The sequence below is a fragment of the Sander vitreus genome, chromosome 18, assembly GCF_031162955.1.
Source record: "Sander vitreus isolate 19-12246 chromosome 18, sanVit1, whole genome shotgun sequence".
Classification (NCBI taxonomy): Eukaryota; Metazoa; Chordata; class Actinopteri; order Perciformes; family Percidae; genus Sander; species Sander vitreus.
In genome coordinates this window covers 21,864,824-21,872,618 of record NC_135872.1, presented here as the reverse complement: position 1 = coordinate 21,872,618, position 7,795 = coordinate 21,864,824, and the positions used below count along the sequence as shown (strand labels likewise).

At 39.1% G+C, this 7,795-nt stretch overlaps 1 protein-coding gene across 1 annotated transcript in view; it reads left to right on the top strand.

The window, feature by feature from the left end:
* The first annotated feature begins 874 nt into the window (after positions 1 to 874).
* Positions 875 to 7,795, top strand: part of flrt2 (fibronectin leucine rich transmembrane protein 2) — a 61,770-nt gene continuing 54,849 nt past the window's right edge. The window contains exon 1 of the mRNA XM_078274272.1: positions 875 to 1,286. The gene's annotated coding sequence lies outside the window, so the exon portion shown is untranslated. The remainder of the gene's footprint in view (positions 1,287 to 7,795) is intronic.

The following is a 7,795-nucleotide window of genomic DNA, read 5'->3' as shown; positions in this document are numbered from 1 at the left end:
AATACAATTTTGAGACTCCCGACCGAGCATTGTTAGCTACTTCCTTCAAACTGAAACCCCTTCCCCTTTTAGGTCTGCCTTTTCAGAATCACCGACAAAATCTCTGTTGTTGATGTCCGTGACTAATTCTGGCTTTTATGTAAAAACCTTTTTGTTTCTTTTTTCATCATTTGCATTTTATCTAATGAATTCCGTTTTACTGCAGTTTTATTACGATTGTAAAGCACCTTGTAACACTCTGTACCAAATGTGTGCTATGCAAATGCAAATATTATTATGTCTGTGACTGTGGTCACCCTGTATTTTAATTGTATAATTCATATCTCTGACCCAGGTCTACTAAACATGAAAAAAAAGAAAAGAAAAGAAAAGCTTTCTCCCTGAGGACAACGCCCCCTCTCTAAGTGAGCAATAAATCTGGCACTTAAGAGAGAGGTTGTGTGTGTGTGTGTGTGTGTGTGTGTGTGTGTGTGTGTCTTTGAGTCTTTGAGCGTGTAAATGTACTCCATGCCCTGAAGTCCGCGGCCTCCAGAGCTGTCAAATGTTGCCTGGCCCTGTAACATCCGTAACCCGTGACCCCTGTAACTCCTGTTTTGTTCTCGCCACTCCAGGCCCCTCAAATATCCCCTCCACTGGAACTCCCCCAGATGACAGACACTCCTCTCCTCTCTGTTCCTCCACACTACCCCAGTAGCCTTTGACCTGCCCAGCACCTCTGCCTCTCTGCGCCGCTGCCCTCGCATTCCAGCAAAGGCGCTGAAACCGGAGCCCCGCGCTGAGCTCATCGCCAGGTCGCGGAATCAAGAGTTAAATTATACCAAAAAACAGAGAGGGGAGAGAAGAGAGAGAGAGAGAGAGAGAGAGAGAGAGAGAGAGAGAGAGCGAGAGGCAGCCGTAAGTGCAGTACAGGTCTGGAACTGGTCTGCTCGCCGGCGCTCCTCGGGGGTTAAGTTTCACCGGAGAAAGCGAGGAGGAAGAGGAATAAGAAACTGCTGGCGTCTTTGAATTCTCTCTGCTTTTGTCTGTCTCGTTTTTCCTCCTCGTGCCGCTTCTCAGCGGCCTGACTGACTGGTGCCTGCAGTTCCCTCTTGACACACTCTAGCAAGCCTTGCCGCCCGCCCACCCCTCCATCCGCGCTTTCAAGTTAACAAGCCCCGTCGGACTCGTCCTCGTGTCTGGGAGCCGGCTGGCTGGGATGTGAATGTTAATGCCGTGAGGTCCATTCTCCACTCTCTGTGTCTCTGTTCCTCTCTGACCCTGACATGACCACCAAGCGTCCAAAGACAGTAAGTGTCCCTCTTTAAATTGTCTACCTGTGTGTGTGTGTGTGTGTGTGTGTGTGTGTGTGCGTGTGTGTGTGTGTGTGTGTGTGTGTGTGTGCGCGTGTGTGTGTGTGCGTGCATAGTTTAGGGATTGTGTGGCTATGACTGTGTGTTAAAAAGAAAAGTGTAAGTGAATAAAAGAACTGTTTCAAAGAAAAGAAATCTTTTCCAAAGCTGCAGCCCCAAATGTCACGTCTCGACATCGTTATGATTCACGTCTCACATTGTGGTGAGTACAATTAAGATGCTTAATCACAGCAAACATAATTAAACCAATCAGTGTCTCTCTCAAGCTGAGTTTAGAGGACGACTGCAGTCAGTTGGGGGGAAAGGGGATTTTTAAAACAAGAGCATCTCCAGCTGAAAAGAAAGATCAGCTTTTAAAAGTTTTCAGAGTGTCATTAGATAGACCTCTTTATCCATGCATTATTCATGGGCGCCATGTTTCTTTCTAGTTCACTGCGTGTTGTTCGCCGTGTCTCTCTCTCTCTGACCCCTGTGCACTTGTCTTGTCAACCTCAGGGGTGACAAATCCCTCTGAAGTAAAGTTTTCAACAGGGTGAGGATTGTAATGGGTGGCCTGCAGGAGACACTCAATAAAAGGTTGAGTACACATTATTATACAAAAGGAATAATAAGAGTGCATTTACATCCCCTCTCAGGGCTGTTTTAAAAATTCAGAACAGCGTAAGGGCCAGTTTACATTCCGAAATCTGCCACCTGCTCTGTCTTTTCGAGCGGAAAAGCAATTTAAAATAATTGTGAACATTTCCAGAGATAACTTTCAAAATGTCCGGGGTGAAACCGTAACACTTATCTCTAACATCTTTTGCGTTGGACTCGTTATTTAAATGGGTATGAAGTGCTCTATTGCACAGGTAAACACACCATGCTTCTTGGAAAATAATGACATCTCAATGATAAAAAAAAAAAAAACGCCAGGGAACACTGCCCTGAATGCACTCAATTTACAAAGCTGTTTTTATTCACTGGTTTTACTTAACACACTGCCAAGCACGCCTGATCCCAGACCACGACTGCCAAATGGACATGATTAATGAGTAAACATTAACAACTTCCAGAGTATACCAGCGCATACCTCAGCAGCATCAACACATAAACTCTGACATTTCATTTTCTTAATAATTTCATAATTATTCAGTATTTTCTGGGGCTTTAAGCTGATGTTTTAATACGTTACTTGCAAAAAAAACACAATTCTATATTTGATTTCTATTCCAAAATGTTCAGTAAAAAGTGACTTTTGCAACCGTCCAATAGCAAAGGAAGTTGAGGGTTACAACTATAGTGCGATGAAAGGATACACCGGTGGTTCCCAACCCTTTTTTTGCCTGGCCTAACCGTCATTAACTCCAACCATCATGATCCAAATGCATTCATTTCAATTGATTTCAACCTTTGATTGATTGATTGATTGATTTTATTTGACCACTTAAATATAAAAATATGAAACAGTACATGTGTCATACATTAAAAATACATAACTAGTCAGGGATGACGCAATAAAGCCCAAAGACTTATTTCCATTGTGGTCCCTATGGAGGAGTTTGTTCACTAGTTTTGGCCTATTATTCCAACCATTTATCTATCAATTTCAAGTCATTATTTCAACAGTTGATCCATGACTTTTGGGGAATTCTTTAAAATGTTTATCCTAATTTAGCCAGCTATTTAAACCATATATGATATCCATTAGAGCCCGACTGATATATCGGCGGGCCGATATTATCGGCCGATATTAGGCATTTTCCAAACTATAGGTATTGGCATTTATAATGGCCGATAAATGAATATTTAAAAAATGTTGTGTTGGCAACAGTCTTTGATTTCTTGTGTTGTTATTGTGTTTTTGTTCAAAGGACTTTAAGTTTCATATCTTAAGTTTGTATTTTTATACATTTTATTTATCAGAACTTTAATATATTTTGATGTCCCTCTGTTCTGTTTAAAACAAGTTTATTTTTAAACAGCATTATCCTATTATTTTAGTGAGGACTTATAAATAACTACAGATAACTAATGTCAGGGAAATATGTTTTGTTACGCGTTTCTGGATTATTTTTTTTTTAAATACATATCGGCCGATATATCGGAATATCGAATTTTTAAATCACCAAATATTTGTATCGATATCGGCCTTAAAAATCCTTTATCGGTCGGGCTCTAATATCAATTACTTTCAACTGTATTTACTGTATTACATGTATTAACTAGCTAACTAATTTTCATGCAAGCTCTATGGCAACATATGACTTTAATGCGTCACATCTGATTGGTTGGTGTGGTGTGTCCAGTACAGTCAGCCTATTGTAGCAGGTAGTTTACTGGTTACTGTGACAGTAGATTTACTGACGATCAGCATCAGTCCAAATCAGATCACATCCTTTGCTTATTTAACCCTTGTGTTGTCTTCCCGTCGAAAGTGCACTTGTTGTCCTCCTTGTTGACATTTATATCCCTTTTGTTCAACACTTTTTTCCCCACGTTTTCGATGCTTTTGTTTCCCAACCACCATACACCACTAACACCAACTTATTACCACTAGGTTAACACTTATTTTTGGAATTTATGGAATAATCTGCATTTGTAGGAAATTATAACAACTTTTTTATTAAAAAAAAAAAAAAACAGAAATTATGAAATAATTAGACTGACATTAGAGGAGATGTGTGTTGATGGATAATTAGAGACTTTGAAGAGTCAAAGTTTAGTCAGAATACAGTTTTTAAACCATTTCAATTTTTTTGAAAGGCTAAAACTTACAAAATTCAATAAAAGTAGTGATCATGAATTGTACTGTACATGTGAAGAGCATTGTATGGAATCCATCTAATTTCTGGGTCATTTGTATTTAAAAAACGAAACAAAAAAGTCAAATTGGACCCACGGATCATATGAGGGTTAAAGCAGCAATACGACAATGTAAAAATACTCAACTATAAGTAAAATGTCTGTATTCAAAGTGTTACTTAAGAGAGAGGCATATATTAAAAGATCAATTTCAGGATTTTATCAATCGATATCAAAGATCGGTTTTAATTGGAGAATCGATTGTTTTGTTTGATGTCATTGTAAACTGAATATCTTTGAGTTATGGATCTTTGGTCAAACGGAACGAAAGTTACGAATGTAACTACGGTTCTATGAATCCTGGATGTCAGTAAGGATGAAATAGAACATGACATTTGAAGATGTCACCATTGGCTCAGGGAAAATGTTCTTGTCATTTTTCACTAATGTTAACAGACCAAACTAGTAATTGATTAATCAAGAAAATGATTGTCGGATGAATCGACAGGTAAAGAATTGTTGGTTGCATAACTTATAACATCATCTCCCATTTTGCATACAATTTTAACCTGTTAAGAAACTAGGAGCTATAGCTTTCAAATACATGCATTTCTTTCTTACAGTAAATATAGCGGAGTAGAAGTGTAAAGAGCTAAACTGAGGTGACATTTCCAAATCGTTCAAAACAACTGGATATTTCATGCATCATCATTCATGTCATCAATTCTCAAAATATGCCACTAATGTGTCAGTGAACGTGACAGCTCAACACGCAGCTTTTTGGAGCGTAGGGATTCAAGTGCGGAGCTCTTTTCACCTATAATTGCTTTAGGGGACAGGCTGGTAGTCAGAAACAGTTTTTATATAGAAGTACATGAACGAACACATTTGACAGCTGGAATGTGTTTTTGTATGGTGCGGGGGGGGGGGGAGAAAGAGGCACAGATTTAACAGCCTTTGCTTCAAACTGTCCATTTTAAGACATTTAATAGTAGTAGTAAAATCCTCATTTCAACATCGATAATGACTCACTATGTCTGAATGTATTCAAAATAAGTTGTAAAGTAGAATATTATAGGTAGAAAAAAAAACTACATTTCTGTGGAATAATTGTCTTCTAATTATTAAACTGTTCTTAATTATGCACACTTACAGACAACTGGAATTGATCAGTGTCCTGGCAGAATATTGAATCAATCTTCCAACAAGCCCGATCCTATAGTACTATGGAGCAGTGCTGTCCAAACTTTTTCATGCCAAGGATCCTATTAACTGACACAAATTAGACCACGGACCCTCATTTCACAAGATTTTGTCTGATAGGATTTTTGCTTTTAGATGTTTTATTACAGGAACCCATACAGTCTGTCATTGTTAGTGTTTTCCCCAGGTTTGTGGAAGACTTAGGTGCAGAAGGTTAGGGGTCCTAGCTCAAGAAAATGTTACGTTGTTTTAATAATAATAAAAAAAATGCAATTTCACATCATTTCGGACAAATATAACAATATCAGTGTCTGAAACATTGAAAAAGCTAGAGCAGATAATAAATGAATAACACTCAAAAAGCTTAAAGACAAAACTTGCTAAAGAAGTCCACTGGGGACCAATCACGACCATTAGATCTGAGAAAAGTCTTTAAGTTAGTTTTCCCGTAATGGCAGGGAAAATCCCTGATTGTGTTAGTTACGGATGGAAATATAGTGAAAATAAATGACTCCTCTTTTTGCTGGGGACCCCTGGAACCACCTCAAGGGGAGCATGTTCCCTCAGCCATGTGTTCCCTTAGCCCTAACCCCAACCCTAACCCAAGATGATATACAAGGTCACATATCCAAAACATAAAATACGACCGGGGGTGGGGGGATATGTGAGCTGAGGGAACATAGGGCCTAATTTTGATGAGGGAAACTTTTATAGAAAATTAAATTGTGTTGTGTTAGGAAATGTAATAGAAATGAGGGACCATAGGGCTGAGGGAACACAGGGCCTATTTTGGGGGGGTTTCTTTGAGGGAACATAGGGCCTAATTTGGTGGGAATCCTTGAGGGATAGGGCCTAATTTTGATGCAGGGGAAATTTAATAGAAATAAGGGAACATAGGGCTGAGGGAACATAGGGATGACCCCCCCCCCTTCAAGGACCCCACTTTGGGAACCACTGCTATAGAGTCAGCTGACCACAGAAGCCAACTGAGGGCATGAATCAGACGTTGTGTGACGCTGGACATGGCCCGAGGGCAGAGCTCAGATATGCAGCCAGGGAGCAGAAGGAGAGGGCTGAAAAGAGAGCGTGAGGAGCGTATTGAGAAAGATCTGAGGGGTGAGGAGGGGGAGACAGAGAGAGAGAAAGAGTAGAGCATAGACTGGTTCTCTGGCCAACTGGCAGATCCAGCACAAGGAGAAGCTTGTTCCTGCACTGCCTCACCGTTCTCTGGGCATGTAGCAGGAGGACACGGCCTCTCTCGGATGAAAGAAAAACAAGAGTCAAATACCAGAAGATAATGTGATTACAGGCAAATAGGAGAATGAAGGTTAATTGGAGTTAAGTGTGTATAAAAAAACGACCATATATATATATATACACGTCTGCACGTCAACCTCCATTCTGCCAATGGGGCTTGGATTCTAACTGCCTGCTTTAAAATAAACATTTGATAGTTCAGAAGGAATGTTGCAAGTGTATATTTTTCTGAGGCTAATACCTGGACATTTGGAGTCCAATCATTATCAGATTATAGTCAGTGGCTTAGACATGTTATTAGAATAACATGAAGAGCAATGTGAAAAACATGGAGCTGCCATAGTGACCTTGCTATAAGTATCCAACACGTGTCTGGAGGTGGAATGGAGCGGTTTAACGCCACCCATGATAAATCTCAGCAATGGCTGATTTCATCAAACACTCATAATCTCCCACTCTCAACATCAGGCTCTGTTTATATGGGAGCTGTCATTCAGAAAGACAGAATACCCTCAAAAAGGTAAACCTCAGAGTGCGTCCTTAACCTCTAGAGGAGGACCATTGCTAAAGATGTCTTACTTTTGCCGTATACTTCAGCTTTTTTTTTTTTTTTCAAGTACATTCACATTCACCAGTGGTGGAAGAAGTATTCAGATCCTTTACTTAAGTAAAAGTACAAATAACACACTATAAAAAATACTGTTACAAGTAAAAGTCCTGCATTTAAGTAAAAGTATAGAAATATCATCAGGAAAATGTGCTTAAAGTAATAAAAGTTAAAGTACTCCATGCAGAAAAATCACATTGTAGAAACTGGAGACGATCAAATCTGTTCTGTGTTTAATCAGCTAATCATTACAGCTGGACTTGTAGGCCTGTATATTGTTGGATAGTTTAATTTGGAATAAAACATTGTGTTTTATAAACTACATGTGTTTTGTGTGCAAAAAATCTTAATTTGTAAAATAACTAGTAACTAAAGCTGTCAGATGAATGTAGTGGAGTAAAAAGTACACTAGTTCTCTCTGAAATGTTGCGGAGTAGAAGTAAAAAAGTGGCATGAAAAGAAAAGGCTCAGGTAAAGTACAAGTACCTCAAATTTGTACTTAAGCACAATACTTGAGTAAATGTACTTAGTTACATTCCACCACTAACATTCAAAGACAAATGTGTTTTTTTTTTGTTTTTTTTTAAATGAATCA